The following is a 13,707-nucleotide window of genomic DNA, read 5'->3' on the forward strand; positions in this document are numbered from 1 at the left end:
TACTCTTGGCTTTTTTTTAAAGTAGGATTTGTCGTACTGTAACACCGACTCAAAGAATAGACTTTTTATTTTTAAAGGAAGACTTATCAGGTAGTCTAATCTATTTTCCTGCCAAAGCAAGACTATTCCTGACAATATTAGCACATTGCCTATTCTTGTTTTAACTCTGCTAGGGCACAGAGCCTCAGATATACACCCACCCTGCACACCTACAACACTGTTAATAGCTCTAGTAGGGAGTATGCCAAGAAACATACCGACAGCAAACCACCCAACACCATTCCTGATGGACAAACTCTGTTCAGTTCTCTAAAGCACCATAGACTCATAAACAGAGCTGATGAGATACTTCTATAGCTTTTTTAAAAATTCCTTTAAAAAAAAAGCATAATTATTATCTAAGAAATCTTTTCAACACTGTGCCTCCACTTGCACTACAGCAACTGAAAAGGAACTGTAGCTGTGGTACCTGGCTACCCCAGGAGCAACATCCCTCCTTCCAATCTTACCTTGTGAAGTCTCAGCATTTCTAAACACAATGCTTGCTCCTTGTTTTTAAGGCATTTCACTCTGCCACTGTTAGTGTGGAGCACAATTTATGGCACAATTCAGTCCAGGCCTGTGCTTATACATTTCTAACATTTGATACAAGTCACTTTCAGTCATGCACATATTTACCTTAATGGCATCTCTTTGAGGTATATAAAATTGTTGCTACTCCCATTTAAAGGCTGAGAAATTACATCACCAGAGGCTAAAACACAGACCCACAAAGGCTGGGTCTGGGAATTTACCACTTTAGTATGTCTCTGAATATGATCTCAAGTGGCCTACCTAAGATCACATAGGAAGATCCTGGGGAAAAAAAAAAAAGGAAGAAAAAAAAAAAAATCAAACCCAAACCAAACCGAAAATCAAGACTGTTACTATTAACTAACTGATTTATAAAACCACAAATATGGCAAGTGAGCCAGAGCACATTCCATATTGCAAAATAAAGAAACATGCAGCCAGTCTGCAGTAAGAACACAAAACAGAAGGGTAAATTTTTTTCTAACAGATTAGGTTGACTAGAGGAATGTTTCATACTGCTTTAGTTAAAAGATAATTAACAAAAAAATATCTGCCGAATAATTAGTTCTTAATAATAAAAAAATACTTGTACTTTGGAAAATATTTTGGAAATACAACAGGTTTATGCTTTTATGCACCTGTAGGTTAGCACTTATATGTTGATATAGACTGTGTTACCCAAAACCCCAATATGAAAGTTGGCTTTGAGATGGCAGAGCGCGTGCCCCACATATACTGCTATGTAATAGTTCACTGCAATAATTAAGCCAGTTATTATATTTATAACTACATTTCCCTGGGAGACTGGAAATGCAACATTCCAACTAAAGGCTAAACAATTAATTAATTTTTTTGGGGTGGACAAAACAAAGCCAGCACATTCTGGATTAAGATGACTGAGGGCACACACCAGCAGGCTACTAACCCCAAAGCCATCTGCTTACAGAAAAGCAGGTCCCAGATGGATTCTAACACAGCAAAGCTGGTGCTCTAGTAATAAAGTTATGAAAAAGTGGCAGAACTTTTGCTAAACTTTCTTCAAATAGTTTTCACTCAGTTAAGAAGTTTTGTGTTTCATAGAATGGCAATTTCTTTTTCATTCCAGTGACAGAGAGAAGTGTTCTGTAACATGTTTTTTTTCTGAATTTCATCACCACTTTGACTGAGGATTTCAGGTACATGAAATGGCACAGGTTTTATACGAAATGCACTACTGTCCTGGTTGAACACTGCCAGTGTGCGCTGCTGCAGTGTTTCACAACCATGAGTAAACTATCCTTAGTTTACACTAGTGCCACAGAAAATAGTGTTGAAATATCAGGGGATTTTTATAAGCAATACTTAAAGTAGGTCAACTTTTACAAAAACCACAATACCAAACCCAAGAATAGTTTCAGGTGGTGATACAATGTCCTATTACCTATCTCTATTATTTTCTGATATTGCTGAAGATCAGGCCACTGAACGTGAAAGTAAGAAGTCAAAGCTTCTGTAAATGGTATATTTATACAGGTAAATAAGAAGTAACCCTTTCACTAATTAACCTAGCCTTCAAGCCAAAGGGTTTTTAAAAAGCCACCTGCAAAAGCCCATATATGAACACCTCAACTGAGAAATTCTAAAGCAAAGCTGATTTACTGTACTCAATATAAAGGAAGATAAACAATTTAAAAAGTTTCTATTGTCCCCATCATTTATGCCCATTCTTTAACCATAAATTCGAAATTAAATTGTATTCTAACTCCCTGGTGTTTCTGTGCTCATTGGACAATTTTTTATTTAATCTGCTTGAACTTCAGGGCAAGTATCTGTTTTCCAAGCCAGAAAACAGAAAACCAATTGTATTTTCATTAATTATAATCAGAATCATTAACCTGTAAACTAGAAAAGACTTATTATTCCAGGAAACTAAATTCTGAGAGATGTACTAAAAGGTTGGGTTCACTGGAACAAGACTATCCCAAGGAGTTTTCTCCTGAGCAACATTTGCAATATCAGCTCTCCAGTATGGTAAACCGATTTCCATTTTTAGCATAACACACTTCAAGATAGACTTTTTTAAAAAAAAAAACGTTTTGTTGGTATATTTGCAAGTTCAACATAAGAAAAGACCTCTTAGCTTTCTGTTACTTATTTTAAAAATCTTACTGGCAATCAACAGCTTAAATTGCAAACATACACCTAATTTTAGGAGGAAGCAAAAATGACATGAAAAATTAAGAAGCTGGCACTTCCAATTAATTTCTCTCACTACCATATGCTCTTAACATTTGCTTCTCAGCTCAGTTAATGACACCACAGAACAGTAACTGTCTCACCAGGGACACAGCATGCTAAAGTAGCAGGACTACACAAATCTAATTTCAACAATCCCAATTCTTTCTACAGAGCAGGAGATTCTGGTGTTATCATGCAATTAATATTATCTGGGTAACAAGAACCAATAAATTTCCTCCATTCTTCTTCAGGAATTAAGTAGTGGTATAAAATGTTTTCCACCTACACATTTCTTCCAAGGGGATTAAACAGTCACTATTTTAACATACTGCTCTGAAAAATGGATAAATGAAATGCCATCAAATAGAAGTGAAGACAAGTACTGCAGAAAAAGATGTTTTATTTACATTGCTTCCTGCTTTCTCACCTCTGCTAGATGCTTTCGCTATATCCACCATCCTTTCTACAACCTGCCTTCCGTATAAACATGCAAGCTACTTGCTTTACACTTGCATGAATTCTTCTGTTGTACCACTCAATCTGCTGCTTTGCAGAATTTGACTCAAAGACTCCTATGGAAGTTCCACCACTGGCAGCACGTGTGGATTTTCTTTGTGTGTTCTTTATTTTTTTCTATTGTGTCTAATCATCACTCTCTAGGAAATTAAATACCCCTACCTCCACCCTTACCTCACCTACATTTTTAATTCAGCAGCTATCTGCAATTCCATGCCTAAAAATCAGTTTGAAGTTTGTGGGACAAGTTTTCTATAGACAAAGAAAGAAGGAATCCAATGCTATAATTTAAGGATAAAAGGCCTAATCTATAATTAATAACCAAAGCTTCTCTTGCAATTAAAACAAAAAGCCAAAAATGAAAACAAAGAGGGATTAGGAGATTTGATGTTAAGATTTAGGTTCATCTAAATATCTGGTAGCGCACTTACTTTACAAAGTAACTTGGGTTTGCTTTTGAGGACAGGAGGTAAAGATCATCTATCTATTGACTATATATGAATATCACGAGCTCTTACCACATCTTTTTCTGTGTGTCTGCCTGTAAATTCCTTGTTTACAGAAAGAAAACAGCACCATGGTTTACAGAATCTGAAATAAGCATATAATGTGCAGAGGCTTGTCTTGGATATAAGCCTTCACAACCAGCCAGCCCTGACGGTTATTACTCTTGCAGTAGCCTGACAAAAGAAAACCTGTACATCATTGTCCATTTGTGATCTAGGTGTTATATTTGCGATACAGGTCAGAAAAAAGCAGATGATTTCTTATCTGAAAATTTCTGAATTTCTGAAGCATACAAGGGAAGAAGTAGACTGTGCATTATATAACTGTATGTTTTTAAAAGTTATTGTTTGAATATCCTTACCATGGCAGCCATCATCATATACATTTAAAAGTAAAGTAAAAAGGGGGAAAGAAAGAGACACTTTTTGGTAGACGTATGGTATTTCTACAGCTCTAAGCCTTGCCTGTATCATGAAAAATGTCCTACAAAGCTTTAATCTCTATCACACTCTATCAAGTGTTACTTTAAATGAAACGCATTTCAGTTTAAAGAAATTAATTTTGGCTATTCTCAACCTTAAGAATGAAATCTTTGTTTTCCTGGTTAGTTAAAAAAAAAACCACCCAACAAACCAAACAATGTTTCTGCAAATACTGTTTTCTACATAACTTTACCATAAGCAATCCAGCAGCATGAAAACAGAATTTTGCATGTGGTGATGAAATATTTCCTGTCAACAGACCGTTACAGTTGTTAACATCAGAAACATCAGATTAGGGCTTTACTGCAGGATAAAGTAGCACAGAACTTTTTAGCATGCACACCAAGTCAAATTTTGGTCTCAGGTACAGTAGCACTCTCTTTTTCTTTATGCTGCTCTGTTAAGTTAAATAATTTGGCACAATCTATGACAGCATCCCTTTGTATCAATAAGCACATGCAATCTAAACTCTGCAAAATAAACCCAATGATCAGCAACAAAGGTGACATTGCTGAAAGTACTATTCTAGTGGGACCACCAAATTCCCCCCAGTCCTGGTTCTTTTTTCTCAACAGTTCCAACTGCCCCTGCCTGAGCTTTATGCCATCAGCAACAGCAGGGCACATTGCCCTGCTCGGCACACAACACCCCAGACTTCCTTTCATGGGGTAAGAGGGCATTTTATTAAAACCAGTGCAAAGTTATTTTCTAGCCCAAGCTTGTTCCCACAAACTAAAAAGGCTGAATCAAAAGATAATTAAGAAAATTCCCCTTTACATTCCATCCTACCATCAGATCATGGTAAAGGGGAAAGAAAGAAAACAGGTTATCTTAATTTAAACTGAAAAAACACTTAATTCCCTAGACCACATCTTCTCAAACTGCAGCTCCTTAGGGTGGCATGCAGCAAAGTTTGAAGACAGCTTAAACTCCCGCCAGTGCCTGTGGGCAGGCAGAGCTGCTGCTGCAACCAGTAGCTGAAATGCCTTTTACCACAAATGGCAGCTTGTAAGTAAATAAGCACTACAGTAGAATTAAAAATATTTTATTTTTTTTTTAAACTCCAGATTAAGAATTACATTCCCCTAGAGATTTGCAGAACAGTATTATGGTTCAATTTTTAAAAAAACTTGAGACACATTCTGCTGCTTAGGACATCTGTACTCCTGGTTCATAAGCTTAAATACAGTTGCACGTGTAATTAATTTAAGATGCCTTTTCATCCTCCAATTTCTGCTGGTGTATCTTGTTGACTTTAAACCACCTTTACAGCTAGGTAGAAAGAAAAGGCTTCCCCCTCCACCCCTTACCCTGATCTAAAGCTGTGTCCAAGCTGGTATCAGAAACACATTTTTTAGAATCATTGTTATCTTATTGGACACATATTTAAAGTGTACATAAATTGATAATTATATTTTCCCTTGTTCTAAAAATAGTTTTAAAATAGGCGTGGCTGTCTCACCAGTTAAAAGAGCTGTAACAACAGACCAAAGTCCTTCCACTATCACAAATCACTGCAGCAGCCACATTCTTCCTTGGCCACCCGTGAACGAGTTTAAGTCCCAGAACAGGTGGGAATGGGGAGGCAATCTCCTTCCTCCGTTCAGTTTTCAGCCTGTTGAGATTACAAGTAAAGTAGTCAAGTAGCCCCAGGTGTTAACCTCACAGGGAACTTTTTTTTTTATCCCAAGTACAAAAAGGCCCAGAAGACCCATTATGTTTATTTTTATATATCCTACTTGAAATAATCATGCAGCAATTTTTGTTCATTACCAATTGAGATCACGTAAAAGAGGATATCCTCAGATCTAAGGCTCACAGGGCAGGGACTGCTTTATCTATGTATTTTCTATTTAGAGTCCTGCAATAGCACTTACAAGGTGAGAAGAATTTATCTATTATTTATTAGTCTAGGCATGGAAGGTTAAGTCTGAGAACTTTACAAATAGGGCTGATCATGACTTACTGGACTTTCAACAACTGCAGCACAACTAGTGTCACAGGTGAGCCCCTTGAACTCTCCGAGCAGCAGGTCAAGTTTTATCTCAACCCCTTTTTAACTGTCAGAAAATCAGCTTTTAAAGAGTGTGCTGCAGCTGTCTACAAAACTTGCATGAGTTACGGCCCAGGCAAAGAGTAGTCAAAGCTAGACAACACTGTTTTTTTAAAATGCATAATCCCTTCCAGAATATTCCAAATAAGGAACACTATAGTCTGCAAATAAAATTTGCACAGAGACCCTCTAAACTCAGGGAACCATGGTATATACATAAAACCAGTCTTTGCCTGTAAGCTGCTGATTTTCTCTCTAAATTCCTCCAGCTTTATTCCATTTCCCGCCTTCCAGCCTTGAGTGCTTTTTCCTGGACCAGCATGGTAATTCCTACTACTTGTGTTCATCTAAATCCCCTCTAACGCTTTAGATGGTTCCTGAGATACTGGCTTATGGGCAATGTCTTATCCAAAGTATCAAAAAAATTGCCAAATACTTTTATATCTTCTAACTCAATTCGTGTCAAGAAATTTCTAAGCCAAGAGCAACATTTTATGTGTTATAAAGCAGGGAGCATAAACTGATGAAGGACTGTCAAATACAATTCCTAACAACTGTATGAACAGCACCACTAAAGTAAGCTGAGAAGAAAAAGACAAACAAGAGGGTTTTGTATTAAACCAGGAAAACATACTCAGGCCTGTGAGTAAGACAACAGCTGCAACTACTCTGGTAAGATATACGCGATCAGAATGAAATGATGCAGCTTAATTTTCAAAGTGTAATCAATGCAGCAGTTGCAGCAGGATTATTTTTTTAATGCAGAAAACAAGAAATATATGGTAATGCATAAGGAAGAGTAACAAAATACGGCAGGGGTGCTTTGTGAACTACAGATATTTTATTCTGCAGTTATATTTATTCTTTTAAGTTTACTGTTATTATACTATTAAGTCTAAGACTTGACATTCTCATAAACATGTGTAAATTTGTCTATTAACCATACTTAGGGAAGTACAGCATTACCACGGTTTACAAAACCATTAATTACAATTTCTAATGGAAGTTACTGGAATCACCATTCAGGTAGCACTAACATCACCCAGAATAATCTTCAGCTGGTTTCATCAGGTATCTTTGAACCTCACGGCTTTTTTTTGGAGGTCATTTAGCTGTCAGGTCCCTTCTGGCTGGTGCTGTTTCTTCCAACTTTTACAGCTCTCATTCCCCAGGCCATATGGCTGGGTTTGTTTCTTAACTCTTACTCATTTCCCTCACTATTCATTTGGTTAGAAACTTTAAAAGAAACTTGTCTTTCAACAGACGAGGTTGCTTTTTGCTGCACACCGCAGGTCCTTCTCTCCTTTTCACCGGGGTTTTATGCTAGTGCATCTCCGTTATTTAAATGAGTTACATATACATATGTATATGTATATACATATACATAAAGCTTGCCTACTAGAGCAGATAAATAAGGTGAAGGAGGGTGTGGATTTACAGCACAGTGGAGTTTTCCAACAGCTAGTGAACTCCAGAAAAGGTTGGCCTCCTGTTTATCATTTTTCTGCTCCATCCTCAGCCATATGACCCCTTTGTTCTTCCCTGCACAAGCACTGGTGCTGTTCTGACTTCATGAGCTGGTTTAGGGAGCAAATCTCTTTGGGGGAGGGGCCTTAGTCCTTTTCAGCAGCAGACACACTACATCTGCTTAGTTACAAATGTAAGAGAAGAGTTTGAGTGTGTAACTTATGAGAAAGAAGTTTTGTTCTGAAGGAGCCATGTGCACAGTCTGCTTTCTCTTTGCTGGAGAACTGCCAAAAGAGCTCTAGGGTTCAGGCATCAAGGACAAACGTCAGCGCCGTCCCTCAAAGGCACAGTACACAACTGGCATTGCTGCAGGAGGATAACTACAGTCCTTTAAACTACACCACACCACCCAAACCTAGGGCTGCTCTAGAGTCTCTGGAGGCTAAAGGATTAGACAGGACATCTCTGGAGCTGTGTGACAGTGACAGAAACTTCCCTGGGCTGCCTATTATCTCCATAGGCTTGTATGCTATGACCCTGCCCCAACATAACCTTCACACAGCAGAGACCTTCCCTACCCCTTACTATCTGCACTTGAGCTGGAATAGCTTTTTCTATGGAGCCTTTACAGAGTCCTGGTCCTTTCACCTTGGTTAAAAAATTGGAGCAGAAAGTGAAAACATGACCCTTTTTGGTTTGGTAAGCAACAGAGAAATACTCATTCTGCTTTTCTTACTTTACCAAGGTAACGTAGGACCAAAGAAATCGCTCAAGGGATGGAAAAGTGTTGTTTCAAGCATGGCTTAAAGCAAACTAAGCCTGCACTGCCACCGAAAGGGGCAGTCCCGCTCTCCCTGCCACCTCCTATGCTGGCATCAGCTGGCTGCTACCCGTTCTGGTCGCTCTCAATCAGATAACGAGGCCAACGTCAGAAGCAGGGAGATGTCAAGTGCACGCAACCAAGCCGCAAACAGTGGGATTGTCCCTTTACCAGCACGCAGCTTCATCCTACTTCAAACCCCTCAAGAAAAACTTCTAAATTAAATAAAAAGTATTCTGGTTATATAGTATCCCTTAAACAAGTCTTTCCAAGCCTCTCACAGACGTCTCCAGAGCATTACCTCCTATTTAACGTCACCTGTATTTCTTACCTTTAAGGCATTTCCAAAACGTCCACGCTGTCATGTTGCTCTCCTTTGCCTGTTATCTCAACTGCTATTTATAGGCTTTTCCTGCATTAATGACCAGCGCAGCACCAGAAACTTGCCTGCTTAGTACCTCTCCCATCTCCTAGCAAAGAAACCGTGCCCTGCAAGCTCCCTCCGACCCACGCCAGTGGCCAAAACGCCGAGTTGGGGGTGTCTTGCCCAGGCCGAGCGCTGCTCGCCCGCCAGACCGACCTTTGAGGAGTGAAACCCGTGGGGCGGGCGGGCAGGCAGCCATCACCTGCGCTGCCCAGCCCCAGCCCAGCCGGCTGCCCAGCGCGAACGAAACGCTCCCCGGCCCCGCTCGGTTATGGCTGAGCAACCCTCAGCTGAGGGAGCCGGGCGCCGGGGCAGCAGCAGCTGCCGCCCTCGGCCGCTGCCACAGCTGATCCGCGACCCCCCGCGGCCTCCCGCCCCTCAGCCCGGCGGCGGGCGCCTCAGCCGCGGCGGGAACCTGGCGGCGGGAACCCGGCGCCCCCCGCGCCCCCCGCGCCGCTCACCTGGAGGGCGGGAAGAGGGCTCGCTCGCCCCCGAGAAGGGGAGGGAGGGACCGAGGGAAGCCCAGCACCAACTCGGCCTGCGACGGCGGCAAGCGCGGCTCCTCCACCAAGTTTCCGGGCGGGGAAGAAAGTCGAAACCTACGTGAGAGGAGGAGGCAGCGCAGCCGCCCAGGTGTCGCCCGCCCGCCCGGCTCGGCTCGGCCCTGCCCTCCCCTCACCGCCGCCGCGTTCCCCTCCTCCTCCCCGGGCCGCCCACACGCCCAGCAGCTCTGCTCCCGCCCTGCCAGAGGGCGCCGCGGCGGCCCGGGGCACGTCCCCGTCCTCGGCCGCCTGCGCCGGGGCCTCCCGCTCGCCCCAGGGGCCTGCCCGCCCCCGAGGCCGGCGGAGCGCTGGCGGGGTACCCTCAGCGAGCGGCGGGCGGCCGGGGCGGCTGTGCCCCGCTGCCGGGGTCGCGGTGCGCGGGTGAGGCAGCCGCGGAGGGCGGGTGGTGCTGGGGGTCACCTCCGGGAAAGGCCCCGGCAGCTCATCCCGGGTACCTCGGCCCTGTGGGGAGCGGTCTCCCCTTTCAAGGGCGATCCCCGGTGGCTTTCTGAGGTGATTCGGCTCACCCCCGGGGATGTTTCCTCTCCTACCAGTGTCCTTAAGCATCTGCCTTACCAAAAAAACCCCTGTAAAATAGAATAAAGAGCAAAACCTGTTGCTGTCCTGAGTGCAAACAGCAAACCGTGCTTTACCCAGCTGAAAAAAAAGAGAATTTGAGGGGAAATTATTTTTTTGCATTTGCATTCTGCCCGCTCTTCTGAGCAATAAACAGAAATACTGCAATTCAAAAGTATTCAACTTGCATTTAATTTGTTGGCAAGGCAAATCGTAAAAGCCTAGGAAATGAGTGAGCGGGCTGTGAGGTGCCGTGGCAGGGTGGAAGCCCTGGTGCTGCGGGGCACTTGGTGCTGCCCCATGGCTGGTAGGAGCCAGGGAGGGATGGCGCTGGAAGCAGCAGAGCTCTAGTTTCATCTCTGTGCTGTTACTATGACCTGGAAGCAGGTCCAGCTTCCACTGTTGGTATTTAGGCAGCTCCCTGTAACTCTAGTGCTTCAAACCAGGTGGGGTCTAAAAGTTGTCAAGCTATGTTAGCACTACATCCAAGCTAGGAATTCCTCCCGAAGGAACAGAGACTTTCCTCAATTGTGCCTTTCTTTGTGCCAGATCATGTTCTGGTCCGTGAAGTGAACTAGAACTGTTTCAGGCCACAAAACCTAACTCCCCAAAACTCAGCCCATAGTATTTTCTGGGTTATAATTTCTGTCTCTGGTTCATCATGCAGCCTTGGAAATACTCTTACTGCAGTCAAGAGGGTCATGAAGTAATAAATGACAGTTCTGCCAACAACGAAAATAAACCCCATTACACCATAGTTTTACAGGAGGATCTGTTAGGAAGGATCTTTGTACATTAACACAGGTAATATGCAGTGCAGGTGGAACTAGCACACACCTGTCTGCATTTGACCATTTAGGCATGTCCCATAGTTGCTGAAGTAGACCTCAGTGGAGAGAGGAGTAAGTGCTTTCAATGCCCTGAAAACACCTTCTCTGCTTTAGCAGGGCTAGGGTTCTGTGTTATTCAAGTAAGACTATTCAAGAAATGTTGGTATGGAGAGAAGAGATCATCTTTTATTTCAGACGTGGACTGATTTGGCTCAATTTACCAATCCTGTGTTAAATTTCCTATGTAATCTTTTTGGGTTTTTGCTACTTCACTAAATCTTTCTGTTTCCTATTTTTGTCTATTGAAGTCTTTCAGTGAGGGGCTGTGAGCTATATAAGTGTGTGAGAAGACCTTTGTGTTGTCAAGGTGAGACCATAGGAGATGCATCATGCACAGAAAATGCAACAAGGCCCTTTCTTCCTTTCATTTAGATCATTGTTGGAAATGTAATGGAACCAAGGCACGCCAGCGATGCATCTTTGCTCAACGAGATCCGTGTTAGCAGAGGATATGAAGTGTAAGGTATTTTTGTAGGGCTTGGATGAGATCTAGATTTACAAAACCATCTATTTTTGTTAGACTAAATTAACTGTTTCATAGGATTTCCTATGAAGCACCAAGGCTGAGATGGCTGAGAAGGATGGATAGCATCCTCACATTGTTATGAACAGAAAATATTTTAGCAATAAAGCGGTTGACTGGTCTGAGATTCTGTGCAATTAAGCTCGCATTTAGGGAAGGAACAGCAGTTAGCAGCAGGCCGGAGCTGTGCAATGGCTGGAAGTGCATTGCCAGCTCAGACATGAACGCTAGTGTCTGCACTGTCAGCCAACCTCACACCAGAGCCTGTACTCATTAAGCCAGAGCTCATTTATATTGAACACTGGTTTATATATAAACAGGCAAAGGCTTAAGCTAAGCTCTATGGAGCTGGAGCACTCCTGAGAGGAGAGGTTTACACCTTAGCACAGAAGCAATCTCTCCTTTGCACAGCCTGCAGCTCAGTCGGTGAGGACAGGAAATGTGTGGGTGAACTTGGGGTATTAGGAAGACAACCCCCAGGGAAATTTCAAATGGATGCAAATCTTTAGGAATTCTGTCTAGTTAGCACTCGCTGGAGATTTTTATCATGTACGATGACCTGTTTTTCTGAGTGGACAGTGTGCCCATATATAATTAAGATATGGTGAAAGTTTATTGTATAAGTGTGCTGGAATTTTGGTTTGGCTTTGCAATAAAGGAATCACATTGAGTCATGGTTACTAAATGGACTTTGTGGATATAGGTCTTTTCTGCAGAGCAAACACAAATGTGAGGAATTGAAATTCATTTCTTTCCTAGTCCAGGCAAAAGCAGCCACATCATAAACAAAGCTGTGGCTTGATGACATGAAGCCTTTGCTGTATTACTGGTTCCTACCTGCTCCTTGTTTGTGCCCTTGCAATGCAGTACACCAACCCTTAGCTGTGTCTGCAGCTGTTTGTGTGGCTGACCTGTGAACCAGATCAGGATACTGATCCATCTGGAAAATAAAACAGGTGAAAATCTCTACAAATATATTTTATTTAAAATATATAAACTCATTTAGAATAGATGCATGTATTTTTTAAGTCAGATAGATCAGTTCCCCAATCTAGTTTATACTTTGGATGTTATGGCTGATTATATTCTTCCTTACTAGTACAGAAGCAAACAGTTAAAAGAGCAAAGTGGCTAAATATGAAACTGATTCTGGTAAAGAAGGATCCCAAACCACAGCTGAATGTTCAGTCTGCAAAGCATAAATGGATTGCTCCACTGGATTGTTGTGCTACCAGTAAATGTGCTGTGTAAATCTGAATAGCAGCTTATGCAGTTTCAGATGTAAACTTTTTGCCTGAAAAACATTGCAACATTTATGAGAGAAACAGTTTCTTGAGTAACACTCAAATTATAACTTCAGTTAACCTTATGTTGATGAGAATCTCAGTCTGCTGTCTCCACTGGCACGTCTTGCAAAGCCCACAGTCTGTTGGTCTTCACTCTATTGATTTTGAAACATACAAGTTCTGCAGAAATCAAGGACTTTTTATTTACTAGCGGTTCTGCTAACTTACTTGTCTAGCTTTTGATAACTGAGAAGACTCTGACAAAATATGGCAATCTCAGTTCAAGCTTTTATCTGCTCAAACTGCTGATAATTTCCTGCATGTGATGGTGTAATTTATACACATTGTATAAATTATAATTGTAAATACAGTAATTGCTGTGATGCTATGTGGAGAACCTGTGCAAGGCATGTCAGGATTAAAGTGCCACTTTCTGACAAACAGAATTAGGTATATCAACTAAATATACTTGCATGTTTACAGAATATGAGTATATATTTTTTTATTTCACATGAATATTTTAGAAAGCTTTTTTTTATATATAATCTGGAAAAGAAAATAGAAAATCAATAAGCAAATGACAGGGAAAATAACACCAGGAAAATTGAATGGAGAAGCAAAACATCACACAAAGGTTTACAGATTAATTTAATCCCATTAATGTTACATAAAACTTGGTAACTGTGTGTGTTTCTATCATCCTCTTGTGGGAAGGTGCAAAGAATATATGACTGCACAGTATTAATTTGGGACTCAACTTTGATGTTTCATCACAAACAAACCTAAATTCCCAACCCACACACAAGAATGTAAACACAATTAAAAAACAAA

At 41.5% G+C, this 13,707-nt stretch overlaps 1 protein-coding gene across 1 annotated transcript in view; it reads right to left on the reverse strand.

The window, feature by feature from the left end:
* Nucleotides 1-9,724, reverse strand: part of LOC101910578 (ligand of Numb protein X 2-like) — a 29,952-nt gene extending 20,228 nt beyond the window's left edge. The window contains exon 1 of the mRNA XM_005235681.4: nt 9,521-9,724. The gene's annotated coding sequence lies outside the window, so the exon portion shown is untranslated. The remainder of the gene's footprint in view (nt 1-9,520) is intronic.
* Between the last annotated feature and the right edge of the window lie 3,983 nt (nt 9,725-13,707).

The sequence above is a fragment of the Falco peregrinus genome, chromosome 13, assembly GCF_023634155.1.
Source record: "Falco peregrinus isolate bFalPer1 chromosome 13, bFalPer1.pri, whole genome shotgun sequence".
Classification (NCBI taxonomy): domain Eukaryota; kingdom Metazoa; phylum Chordata; class Aves; order Falconiformes; family Falconidae; genus Falco; species Falco peregrinus.